This window comes from Bos taurus, chromosome 24 (assembly GCF_002263795.3).
Source record: "Bos taurus isolate L1 Dominette 01449 registration number 42190680 breed Hereford chromosome 24, ARS-UCD2.0, whole genome shotgun sequence".
Classification (NCBI taxonomy): domain Eukaryota; kingdom Metazoa; phylum Chordata; class Mammalia; order Artiodactyla; family Bovidae; genus Bos; species Bos taurus.
Window position 1 is genome coordinate 49,699,999 of NC_037351.1, and position 14,100 is coordinate 49,714,098.

At 48.1% G+C, this 14,100-nt stretch overlaps 1 protein-coding gene across 5 annotated transcripts in view; it reads right to left on the reverse strand.

Annotated features, from left to right (window-relative positions):
* Positions 1-14,100, reverse strand: part of MYO5B (myosin VB) — a 334,939-nt gene that overhangs the window by 209,928 nt on the left and 110,911 nt on the right. The window lies entirely within an intron of this gene.

The following is a 14,100-nucleotide window of genomic DNA, read 5'->3' on the forward strand; positions in this document are numbered from 1 at the left end:
CACTCTCCTGCTATCTTCTAAATAAAATAGAGCTGTAGCACTGATTTGCCTAAGAGCTGTAGCACGGTTTGTCCAAGACCCGAGAGCTGTGACGTGCCGAGGGCTTTAATGTCCGTTGCTCCAAATCTTTGTTGTGACGAGACAAAGAACCGAGGAACATACACTCATGTGACAGTATGACATCAAAATAAAAAGCTTTTGCACAGAGAAGAAAACTATCAACAAAGTGAAAAAGAAGCCACCTACTGAATAGGAGAAAACATTTGCACACAATATATCCAATAAGGCAGAGGTCTCAACCTCCAGGATCTAGTGTCTGATGATCTGAGATGAAGCTGCTATAATAATAGAAATAAAGTGCAAATAAATGTAATGCACTAGAATCATCCTGAGACCACCCCACGCCATAGTCCATGGGAAAACTGTCTTCCACAAAGCCAGTCCTTGGTGCCAAAAAAAGTTGGGGATCACTGCAATAAAGTATTAATATCCAAAATATACAAAGAATGGGAGAAGGCAATGGCACCCCACTCCAGTACTCTTGCCTGGAAAATCCCATGGACAGAGGAACCTAGTAGGCTGTGTTCCATGGGGTCACTAAGAGTCGGACACGACTGAGCGACTTCACTTTCACGTTTCACTTTTATGCACTGGAGAAGGCAATGGCAACACACTTCAGTGTTCTTGCCTGGAGAATCCCAGGGATGCGGGAGCCTGGTGGGCTGCTGTCTATGGGGTTGCACAGAGTCGGACACGACTGAAGTGACTTAGCAGCTTAGCGGCAGCATAAAAAGAACTCATACAACTCAACATCAGAAAAGCAACCGAGTCAAAACATGGGCAGAGGGTCTGAATAGTCATTTTCCCAAAGAGGACATACAGATGAACGACGGGCACATGAAAAGATGCTCAGCATCATTGACCTTTGAGGAAACGTGAACCAAAGCCACAATGTGGCATCACCTCACATCCATCAACACGGCTATCATCAAAAGAGACAACAGATAGCAAATGCTGTCAACAACTGGCAAAGAAGAACTCCATGTGCGCTACAGTGGGAATGTAAACTGGGGCAGCCACTGTGGAAAAGAGTAGACATGCCTCAAAAAATTAAAAACAAGATTACCATATGATCCAGCAGTTCTACTCCTGGGTATCTATCCAAAGAAAATGAAAACACTAATTCAAAAAGATAAGTGAGCCCCTCTGTTCACTGCAGCGGTACTTACAACAGTCAAGACACAGAAGCATCCTAAGTGCCTGTCAACAGATGAATGGATAAAGAAAATATGGTATATATACAAATACACACACACACACACAATGAAATCTCACTCAGCCACAAAAAGAACGAAATCTTGCCATCCGCAACAAGATGGGTGGACCTAAAGAACATTATGTAAGTGAGACACAGGAAGACCAACACTGTATGATTTCACTTATGTGTGGAGTCTAAAAAACAAAGCATATGAACAAACAAAACAAAAACAGCATTATAGACACAGAGAACAAACAGGTGGTTACCAGGGGGAAGGGATGGGGGCGGGGGAGGAAAGAAACAGGCGAGGGAGGTTAAGAGACATAAACTTCCAGGTGCAAAATAAATGAGTCACAGGAATGAAATGTACAATGTGGAGACTAGTCAATAACTGTAACATCTTTGTATAGTGACAGACTGTATCTACACTTATTGCTGATCATTTTGAAATGTATAGAAATATGGAATCGCTATATTATATAACAGTAACTAACAGTGTTGCAGGTCAATCATACTTCAGAAACAAATTTATAGAAAATTTAGAGATTAGATTTGTGGTTACCAGAGCAGGGGGCATTGAGGGGAGGGGGAGTTGAATGAAGGCAGTCACCCAGCAGGACCTTTCAGTTAGAAGTACTAGAGATATAATGTACAACATAACACTGCTGTATGCTACATATGAAAGTTGTTAATACAGTAAAACCTAAGAGTTCTCAGAACAAGAAAAAAGTTTTCTACATCTTTGATTTTGTGTCTATGAGATGATGGATGTTCGTCAAACTTATTGTGATAATCACTTCATGATGTATGTAAATCAAAGGATTATGCTGTATACCTTAAACTCATACAGTGCTGTATGGCAACTATATCTCAATAATATAAGAAAGGTCTGGAAGAAAAAGGTCAGTACCTAGAGGGAGATAAACAAGAAAAAAGAATCCTCCACATGAGAGTGTAGTTAAATCTGCCAATGTGCATGCTCCCAGGCCTTTCTCTCTGTTCTCAGGTGAGCACCCACGATGAGCACAGAATCCACATCCTGTGTGGATGAACTCCAGAACTCCATGAACATTCTATGAACTCCAGATAAGCTGTCCTTGAAATTCTACCCCTGGGTGTTCCTATAACTTCACTCACTCAGTACTTCCTCACTCCATCCTGCTAAATTGCCGTGTCCACCATACTCTTTTTTAGCGATACACTTATTCAGCTTTTGAATCTTCTTTCTTCGTGTTTTATGTTATTCCATTCTCAACCACACTTCCCAGCCTATTCACTATATTTTGCCATGCAGAGTTTATTTGGAGTTTCAGAGAGCTGAGTGGAAAAGTCTGACACTAAGGATGAAGAGAGGCTGTTCAATCTGGTATATTAGCAAATAGGTGCAGTGATAGCATCTGAAGTTTAGACCTCAGAAATTGAGGCACGAGGGAAAAACTATTCCAGAACCAACACATGCACACTGAGCAGCAGCCAGGGAACTGACTGATTTTAGAGCCGGGAAACCGTCGGTTTCTGCTGTTTAAGTCACCATTAACCAGAGCCCGGAAAATGAGGCCTTTGCTTTCCGCCCTTTGCTTTCCTCTTGGTGCTGAGACGGATCACTGGGCAGCCACCATCAATAACGCCTCCTGCCTATTTAAAACTGAATCACTCTTCGGAGGGTTCTATCCGCTGTTAACATCAAACAAATCTGCTGTCGGATAGCCAGCGAGTCTCTCGCATGATCCAACTCATCTCCTCTAGGTCGAAGGATTGCATTTTAGGGGCCAATTTGAATGTAGTATATATTATACTAAAATGTCACTTCTGGTCCAGTCAAAAAGTGAGTGCAGCTTGAAAGAATTGCTCACCTGGTCCTGTGTGTTACTAACCAGAGAAGACATAGGAGACTTTTAAAAAAGGAGCCAAGGACAGATGTGCCGTGAAATGCCCCCTTTATATGCTCTATTCTTAGTGGTAATGAGTGGAAATGGTTCGTTTCAAGTTTAAAATGAAAGAATATGGGTCATCTTCTCAATCCAAAGCTCTTCCCTGCCCCCCTGTCACAAAAAACAATTTGAGGAGCGGGTACGAGATGACCACGGGAGTGGTCCTTCTTGCTCACGCTGCACATGGGCGCTATTGCTGGAGCTAACTTTGGATGTACAAGTGGAAGCCTCTGCCTGCTGCCACCTCAACTCACCTGAGCGGCCCTAATACACCGTCAGGCGAGTGGTACTGCTTCAAAAGGCTGTTGCTGAGAGCCTGCTACTATTAATAGCCCACAGGGGAGGGTGGCAAAGAAGTGCTCCACTCCTGCCGGCGCTCGGCTCTGTACCAAGTAAACCACAAGCGTGTTCTAGAAAAGTTATATATACATTTTGAACTGGAAACCTTTTCATTCTAGAGTTACTTAGAAACTCTGAGGCAACGTAAGTGAGTCTCATCCTTCAGCAAAATTCTCACTTGCATACAAATGTCTTACATGCTAGAAAACCAGTAAGCATTTGGCAAAAGCTTTAGAGGATGAATGGTTGGTTGAAATTGGTGTGCACCCCTTCCGTAACAGGTACACATGCCAGGTCTTAAAGCAGGTACATATGCAAGATGCTCAATCATCCAGGTTCTGGACAAAGCCTGAGTCACACTGTATTCTTTCCAGTATCACTTAGGGATTAAAATAGGGATGTATCCCAGGTCTAAATCTCTAGTCCATCCCAGTGGCTCTAATCATGTCCCTGGTTCCAGGCCTTCCTGGAGACCCAGCCCAGCATAGAGCGGGGCCTGGGAAAATGTCACAGTTGGAACTACCAAACCTCAAACAAGGTAAGTGATGCAAGCAGTCCTCACCTTAAATGAAGTGAAAATGTACAAAAGGAGAGAAAAGCCATCACCCTGGTTCTGGACACAGGCAGAGTCATACTTGTTCTTCCCAAGACAACCGAGAGCACAGAGCTGGGAACGTCCAGCAAAAGGCACTTGTGTCTGACGTGGACACTGTGTTGGTCTGGGAGGCAGGGTACCCAGGGGCACAGGCCTCCCTCAGCAACCAAACAGCAAAACCTTCTTGGACAAGTCATTCAAATTCTCCAGGCCTTGTTTTTTTCAATACATAGGTTGAACTTAAAAAGTACCAAACACTAGGCCTGCACTTATCATTCCATCACCTTCCTGCTTCCTAGTAGAGGGTTGTTTTTGGTAAAAATCGTTTCATAGCAACCTCCAATGCAGGAGATGTGTGCAATCCCTGGGTTGGAACTATACCCTGGAGGAGAAAATGGCAACCCACTCCAGTATTCTTGCCTGGAATATCCCATGGACAGAGGAGCCTGGTGGGCTACAGTCCATGGGGCCTCAGAGCCGGACACCGCTTAGTGATTAAACCACCACCATGATCAATACATCCAGGGAAACATTATGGTTTGTGGTTCAACAGAAAGGCCTTCCTCTGATCACAGAGACTACAGGAGTCCATCAGTTCAATGCTCTGTCTCTGTTTTTAGATAACTAAAGTTCTCTCCTTATTTAGCGAAGGAGGAAAACAAGGCCCGCAGAAAAGTCAGTGCCTAGCCCAAGAGCACACTGCTCTCCAGGGTTGTGTCCTAAGAACCGACAGACAACCAATAGGTGGAACATGAAAAGTTTCCTGGTAAAAGATAATCACGAGATTTTTAAAACAGACCACTTACTTACTAGCCCTTCCCTCCCCTGCTGTATCCACCAGCTGCCTCTGTTTAACACAGAACCTTCAGATTTTGGTTGACGCTTAGCTCGAGAGTCTGTTTTACTGCTGATAGCAGGATGAAGAACAGCATCATGTTATAACAGAGTTCCACTGCGGACAGCTGAGACGTTAATCACCAAAACGCCAGCAACCATCTCCCTGCCAAACGCCAACATCCCGTCTCCCATTCAAGGGCTTCAAGAGCTTCATGGAGTCCAGCCTCAGCCTCCATGAGTCCACAGCTGGCTGAGGCATTTGCGATCTCCTCCCCCTCCTTCGTGTCCTGCATGAGCTCCAGCCCACTGCCCTCACTCCTGAGCACGTGCATCGAGAAACGACTGTGCATTTGGACAGTGCACTGCTGTTCTCAAAGGGCTTCCACAAGTGTGAAGTCTTAGAATTCCACGAGAGAGGCACGCGGGTGGCCTTAGACACATTCTACAGCTGAAGCACACTGATATCCAGGGATGTTAAGGGACTTGGCCAACTCAGGCCCCTGAACAAGAACTGACCCATCAACAGGGCTGACTCCCAGCCAGGGCTCCTTCCACCCTCCAAGCTGTTCCCAATGTTCGAAGCTTAAGTAAGGAATCCCAATTCAGGCTCAACTCCGTTTGTTCAGGCGCCTAGGACAGGCCAGGCACGGCTGACAGCTCCCTTGATTCAGCTCGTCCTCTCAATTCCGGCTCTGCTGCCTTAGTTCAGGACCTCCAACTTTCATGTGAAATATTACAATCTACTGTTAATTAGTCTGCAATGATCTAGCCTGAAATCTCAACAGTGCCAAAGTTGAGAACGCTTGTTCTAGAGTTATCATCCATTCTATAAATAATCATCTGTTTTATTTGGCTGTGTCAGATCTTCGTTGCAACTTGCGGGCTCTTAAGCTCGTGGGGCTCAGTAGCTGCCGCCACAGGCTTAGTTGCCCTGTGGCATATGGGAGCTTAGTTCCCTGACCCGGGACTGAACCTGTGTCTCCTGCATTGCAAGGCAGATTCTTAACCACTGGACCAGCAGGGAAGTCCCTAGAGTTATCATCCTTAAAAAATCCACCCTTCACCCCTCATGAAACCATTCCCCTGCTTGAAAATGTACATGCTGTTTACAGGATAAAGTTCATATTCAGATGGTTCACAATCTGGGCCCACACCCCTGACCCTCCCCCACACCATTCCTGCACTCCAGCCTCACTAACCTTGCGTTTCCAAATACTTCCAAGAGCTTTAACGTCTGTGTGCCTTTGCTCTGCTTTTTCCTCTGCCTCAGACGTCTTCCTCCTTTCCCCCACCTTCCCCACTGCTGTTCGCCTTTAAGGTCCGGCTTAAATATTAACTCTTCTGGTTGAGTCTTTTTTGCTCCTTTGACCTGAGTGTGGTCCCCTCTCTTCCTTTAACTGTACTACATTCACCTGCATAGATGTTTCCTTTCCCTCCAGAGTAGGAATAAAACGTCATTTATCTTCTTTGCTAGCCACATAGGATACAGGACCTGGAAACTATTTCAGTGCGTGCTGGATGGACGGACGGACCCGAGCATTGTAGCTGCCTGCTTCTCACAGCAAGAAACTAGAGCCTCTCCCCGACCAGAAACGCTAAATATAGTCCTATCTCAAAGACTCTTCAGCTCAGGGCCGTGGCCAGCCTGAGCACATCTGGGCAGGAACGACTCTGTCTCGAATCCCAGCGCGGAGATCTAATGACACTGTATGTCTCTTGGCAGCGTTAGCACAGCGCAGCTCCTGCAACTTCTTAGGTCTTATCTGCCAGAACTCCTGCTTCTGTGGGAATTTCTCAGCCCTGCAGGTTAGAAAGCTCTGATGCAATGAGTGTGTCAAAGAAATGCACCCCTCTGTGTTTCTCTAAAGATAAAGGGAAGAACGCCAGGAGCAGGATTCTTAGCACAGGTCTCCCCACTGCAGGGGAGCGTCCAAGGGACATTCCATGAAGTCCCAGACTCCCGAGCCCTGTCTGTTAACAAAGGACAGATCAACAGCTGATGTCTGGAACACACTGCATCACACAGGCTACCGATCCATCCTCCACCACAAGGAACCAGCAATCCCTACCAGGCTAGGTCTAAAGGGAAAGAGAAGTAACTAGAAGTCATCCAGGTCCCCGTGGAACCACCCTACCCTGTTAATTCTATGGAGACTCCCTTCAAAACCTCTCTGTAGGCTCCGGAAAACACCTGCTCAGTTCTGCAGGAGCAGATGCAATGAAGAAAGGGTGTGCTGCGGCCACCCCAGGCAAAATACGGTGCCCACACAGGCTGTAGCTCCTACAACCAGAAACCATTAATAAAGGAAAGAAGGGTAGCTAGTGCCTGGCATTTGCCCATGTCCTGGGAGAAAAGAGGAAAACAGCCACAGTCCAGCAAGGCTCTTCCAAGCTTCGGGGATTCAGCCCAAAGTCTGTGGAGCATCGTAAATCAGTGGGAGCGCCACACAGCGGACGTAGGTGACGACCGTGAAGAGTGAACGACCTGCTGTTCAGAGAGTGTGGACTGAGAGGAGGCTGGAAATGGGAACTGGTGGTCGGAAGACAGGTCCCGGTCCTGTCACTAACTGCTGTGTGACCCTGGACAAGCCGAGTGCTCCCCATCTCCAGGAAGGCCCACTTTCGCCTCAGTTTTCTCGTTTGTAACGGTGACTGCAGCCATGAAATTAAAAGACGTTTGCTCCTTGGAAGAAAAGCTATGACCAACCTAGATAGCACATTAAAAAGCAGAGACATTACTTTGCTGACAAAGGTCCATCTAGTCAAAGCTATGGTTTTTCCAGTAGTCATGTACGGATGTGAGAGTTGGACTGCAAAGAAAGCTGAGCCTAACCCTAACCCTAACTTTTGAACTGTGGTGGTGGAGGAAACTCTTGAGAGTCCCTTGGACTGCAAGGAGATCAAACCAGTCAATCCTAAAGGAAATCAGTCCTGAATATTCATTGGAAGGACTGATGCTGAAGCTGAAGCTCCAATACTTTGGCCACCTGATGCAAAGAACCGACTCACTGGAAAAGACCCTGATGCTGGGAAAGATTGAAGGCGGGAGGAGAAGGGGATGACAGAGGATGAGATGGTTGGATGGCATCACCGACTCAAGGGACATGAGTTTGAGTAAGCTCCGGGAGTTGGTGATAGACAGGGGAGCCTGGCATGCTGCAGTCCATGGGGTCTCAAAGAGTCGGACACGAATGAGCAACTAAATTGAACTAAGTAACTGCCTGTGTGACCTCACAAGGGCATCAAAGGAGAATAAATCCAGATATTAAACCCCTCCCATGAGCAGAAGATGACACTGCCAGGTATGTGGTAGGAAGGAAATCTTCTAAGGCACGTTTTTGCCCTTGGAGAGCTAACAGTACAGTGAAGCAGACAAAGCATAAAAAAGGCAATATTCGTCATCAATTAAAGGTTAAGTGGCAGGAAACAGAGTTCCTAGAAATCAGCACAGGATTAAAGGAGTAAGTGGGACCCATCTGGGAGACGTTGGAATGGTAGCTCTGTCTGGTTGGAAGTTCCAGGAGGAGTCCCTGAAGAGAACTTGACCCACACGACCAGAAGCAGGCATGGGGACAGGGCTGATAGTCCAGACAAGGCCATCAGCTAGGCTGAAGCTAGGGACTTGTGGGCAGGAATGGTGGGAGGGAAGTTCAAAGGGCAGGCCAGAGTCCAGCAGATACTTAATTCCTAGCCAAGGGGTTCTCACCTGATCCTTCAGCCAGAAGCAGCCAGAGGAAGTGTGAGTAGTTGGGTGGTGACTATCAGAGTAGATTTACAGCTACCAAGCGTTATACAAATGCTAATTATCATCATTGCTATTCTTAGCACCCAGCACCAAAGCCCAGCACCCACCATGCAGAGGGTTTCCAGATGGCAGAAGAAAAACATTAAAAGACAGACCGGTGAATAATTTATATCAATTTAATCACTTAACAATACTCCGCACCCAGATGGAACCAGCAAGATAAAAGCCAAGAACCTCTGGAAGCCAAGCAACCAAAGCAAACCAAGGTGTGTTCAGAATGAAAAGTCTCCCGCTACGTGAACACGCTGTTCGAAGGCAGGTTTCCAAAACAACAGAGCTTTGCTGACCACACTCCTGGTCCTCCTCTTTCCCGGCCTCTTCACTGTGGATTTCACTGCTCCTCTCCTCCACCCACCTGTAAACGGCTCCCTCCCCCCAACACACACGCATGCGTGTGCGCACACGCACACGCACACATGCATGCACACGCAAACACAGACCCTCTGAAGTGACCCTGCAACTGCAACTCTCACGTAAGTAACAGTCCACGGAGATCTGGAGTCACATGCCCAACTTAACGTCTTTGTTTTGGTATATAACATGTATATTAAACGTTAAAAAGACCAAACTGAACTCCAGAATCCTAGCCTACCCCCCCGACCCCCCGCAACCTGTTTCTTTCCTAGTGTTTCCTGTCTCAGAAAATGACACCTCAGTCCACTTGCTTGCTAAGCCTAAAGCACATCCACACTCAACCCATCAGCAAGCCCATCAGCTCTGCCTCCAAAAGATGCCCTGATTTGACGCTTCCCATCTCTCTCCCTCCGCCTCTCCCCTCCCTCCCCTGGACCAGGTCTGCCCCCTTTCACCTGGTCTCTGCTTCAACCCTCAACCTTCACCAACCCCTCACGAAACAGCAGGCAGAGTGCTTCTTTGAAAAAGTTTATGAGATGCCACTCCTTGGCTTAAAATCTTCCAGCACATTAAGAATAGAATCTGAATTTCTTATTGAAGCTGTTGAACACTGCCTATCTTCTCCACAGCCCGCCCCTTCCCACCCCAGCACACTGATCCAGCCTCCTGTTCTTTCCCTGGGGCCTGTGACTTTGCCACCCTGCAGTCCTTCCCCCACACGGCTCTGCCTCATCATATAACTTTCAGCTTAAGTATCATCTTTCTACAGAGCCTTTCCTGAACAATTAATTTAAAAATAGGCCCTGTTTATCACTTTCTACCATACCCCCTCTATTGTATTTTCCTCACAGTATTTATCTGAAATACTTATCATTCCTCTGTTGCCTGTGGCAGGCTCATAAATGTAACAGTGAACAAAACAGACAGGTCTCTAACCTCCTGCAGCTCACATCTCTAGCGCCAATAGTGCCTGATACAGGACAGGTACTCGAGTGTTTGCAGAGGAACCCAAACTGAGCTACAAACCATGTGCATTGCATGGCTTTGTCTCTGAAGGACACAGGAGCGTTCTTGTTGACCTTGCCCCAGTGCTAATGTTCAGAGAGGAAGGAGTTCTCTGGACTCCATGGATCTGGGGAGATAGGAAACATACAGGCTAGAGAAGCAGGGAGACCTCTCAAGTGCAGGCCAAGACACGGAGGAATCCAAGTGTTAAGCATCTCCTGCAGAGTGAAGAGCAAGGTGAGGACAGCTGACCCAGAGGAGCAGTATCATTGTTTCTACAGCGTGGATCCACTTAGCACCTCCCTTTTCCACAGCTGCAGAAAGAAAGGGACCAACTGTTCTGTCAGAACGCCAAGTCAGCCATCTCCCCAGGTAATGTTTTAGCCACTGTGATTTAATCCTCATTAACTCCTCCAACGAAGCACTAGACATCTCATTTCTATAAATGCTGGGGGCTGCAGCCCACTGAAGGTGTGTCTCTCTGTCCAAGGCCAGGCAGCAAAGGCTTGGATCCCAGGATGTCCAAGGACCCTCCCTTTCTACCTAAGACAGACCAAGAGCTCTAGGTCTTGGATTCAAGAAAGCAGGTGACAAAGAGGGAGGGGAGAACACACAACAGGAAGCCCCTGCTGCTGCTGCTGCTAAGTCGCTTCAGTCATGTCCGACTCTGACAGGAAGCCCCAGGCCCCTCTAAACAATCTGTGACACGCAATTCAGACTGAGGAGACGAGCTTTTGTCCATAATATGAGTAAGGAGCCTGAAACCTGGGCCAGTGACTTCTGGCTTCCAGCTTTCCTTCCTGCCCACATCACCTCATTTTTAAAGATAAAGACCAGTGGAAACTTGAGGCTCTACCCATAAATGAACATCAGGCTGGGGCAGGCCACGCTGTGGGACCATCAGAAGGGCTGGATTTTGGTTCAGCAAGTCTGACTTCAAATTGCACTCTGCATCCAAGGACACCTCAAGGATAACCTCTGTTAACCCTCCCCACTGATGCCGCCTAGATGAGCTCATGATTTTTTAAAAAAAAAATCGTATCAGATAAAGCCACAGCTGTGAGGGCAACCAGAAGGAAGGGTGGGCAGGATGTTTTCTCTAATTGCAGAAGATGTGCCAAAGAGAGCCCTCACCCAGAGCCTGAGCCCACTCACTGCTAAGGGAAAGCGCTCAGGATGAAGTCAAGACCCGGCTCTGGCTGTGGGAACCGAAAGGAAAATGAACCTGATCACGAGGTTAGGCATTCAAGGAGGCAGCAATGGATACACCGTGTTCCCTCCCAACACCCTGAGGGTGAGGGGCACCGGAAACCAGAGCGGTATAACCGGAAATCAAGAGGTATGACCAGGAATCAAGAGGTATGACTTGCCTCAGTAGGATGGAGGCAAAAGGAAGGAGGGAAAGGAGCAGAAGGAGGGGCAAAGAGGAAAGAGGAATAAGAAGGAAATCAGAAAAAAAAGGGGGATATTAAATCCTAGCAATGGTGTACTGGCTAACTGCTGCCTTCTCCTTTCCAGTCAGAATTGATAAATATGGGTCAAGATTACAGTGAGCTAGTTCAGGGATCCAGGTACTCAGACGTTAATAGCCTTCTGCAGTAAAGAAATGAAAATGCAAGGCAACCAGGGACCCAACCCAGCGCACTCCGCTTCTAAGGGCATCCACGTGTCCAGCTTTGTCCACCGGTCCACATTCATTTCTGTATCATTTCAGTTTTCCCCAAAATCTTTCATCAGAATTCACATCCCAGGAAAAAGAGGCTTAGCCCATGGCCTCCTTTCTTCCACAGAATGCTGCCACGCTCGCCCAGGCACGAGAAGCTAGAGGGAGCAGAACCCACCTATGCATCCCCTAAAGACCAATCACTGTCTTCCTCCCCCACCTAAAAGCTAGAAGCGCTGCTGGGTCAGAGCCCTCCTCACATCTGCCCTCTCTGCAGCCTGAGGATAGAGAAATCTCCTTCACTTTTAAATGCCTGCCGGTCTCACTGGCCCTGGAGGGCATGGATAGATGCCCCCAAGAATGGCTGCCACCTTTTCTGTACAGACATTCACCACTCCCCCAGGTCCACGGGGATGCCAGGCCTTCAGGGAGCTGGCATCAAGAGAAGGCATGAGACAGACGTGAACCTCAGAGATCAGATACACTGAGATCAGATGTCAGTGTATCAGACCTGTGTTCTTCATCTGTAGAATGCATCTATCGGGATCAGACTACATCTGGAGCAAAGCATTTGCTACTTCACTCCTGGGCAATGGTCCTGCTGGGGAGTCTCTGAAGGCACGCCTGTCCTCGACTCTGCCCGTGTGAGCCCACGCTAGGGCAGCCGATACCATGCAGCATCTCAGCAAGCCCTTGGGAGCAGCCTGACACCACAGAGGTTTGCTTTTAGTGACAAGGTCAACCAGGTTAACTACCCACAGTTAACTGCCTATTACAGACTGAATGCTTGTGCCCCTCGCCAAAGTCATGGTAAGTCCTAACACCAATGTGGTGGTATCTGGAGGTGGGGCCTTTGGGAGACGACTGTGCAGCCCTCATGAGTGGGACCAGCACTCATATCAAAGAGGCCCCTGAAGAGCGCTCCCTGGCCCTTCCACCCTGTGAGGCCGCAGCAGGAAGACCGCTCCTCAGCATGGAAGCAGTCCCTCCCTAGACACTGGAACTGCTGGCGCCGTGATCTGGGACTTCCAGCCTCCAGAACTGACATCTAGCGCGTCCTGTTTAAGCCACCCGGTCTATAGTATCCATCCCAGCAACCCCAACGGGCCAAGACACAGCCCTCCCTCCCAGGCTCTGCATCGAGGCTCAAGGAGGAAAGCTGTGAGGGCGTGGAGAGGACCCGACACCCTCGCCTCTCAGGGAGACCATCACAGCACCCACCTCCATCTGAGCAGCTGCCAGAGAGCCTCTCCTGACTGCCACGCCCACGTCTCCACCTGTCCTTTCAAAGCTCTTCCTGTACACATTGCTCCAAAGCGGACATTTTCATAAAAACAGACAGGGAAGCTAATGACGACCTGCCCCACAAGCTGCCCCCAAGAGTCTCGCCACCCACAGGCCATCCGGCTTCAGTGGCCATCCAGCGCGTCTCCTGAAGTACCGGGTGTCAGGATCAGTGTTAGAATCAGACCATGGGACAAAGGACACACTGAAAAAAATGCTACTTCACCAAGATCTTCACTGGAATTGCGCTAAATAAAACCATTTATCCTCAGATGGTAAAGAACCCGCCTGCAATGTGGAAGACCTAGGTTCGATCCCTGGGTCAGGAAGATCCCCTGGAGAAGAGAATGGCAACCCGCTCTGGTATTCTTGCCTGGAGAATCCCACGGACAGAGGGGCCTGACAGACCAGGCTGTCCGTGGGGTCACAAAGAGTCGGACACAACGGAGCAACTAACACACTATGAATACACTAGGTGCAAACCACTGTGAAAAATGCTGGAACGAACCCAATTTGTACGATAAGAACACATCACAGCAGGCGTGGGGGCACAGCCCTCCCAGTCAGTGTGATGAGGTCCCCCACAGAAAGGAGGAGGGTGTCCGAGATGTCTTTGGTCACGAGTCTCTTATCTGTCCATCCTACTCTGTCCAACGGCCTACATTTCAAGTTGGTGTTTCTTTAAGACACTGAATTTGATCATCAATCGACTTCCCTGTGGCTCAGACAGTAAGGAATCTGACTGCAATGCAGGATACCCACGTTCAATCCCTGGGTCAGAAAGATCCCCTGGAGAAGGAAATGGCAACCCACTCCAGTATTCTGGCCTGGAGAATCCCATGGACAGAGGAGCCTGGTGGGCTCTAGTCAATGGGGTCTCAAAGAGTCGGACACGACTGACACTTTCACTTTCACTTTTGATCATCAATGACCAAAAATTGATCAGGAGATGGGAGCTAAGAAAAATATTCTCATGCGACAACCCGCGGTGAGTGAAACTTACAAGAAAGTTCTGCGTGGCCTGGGACT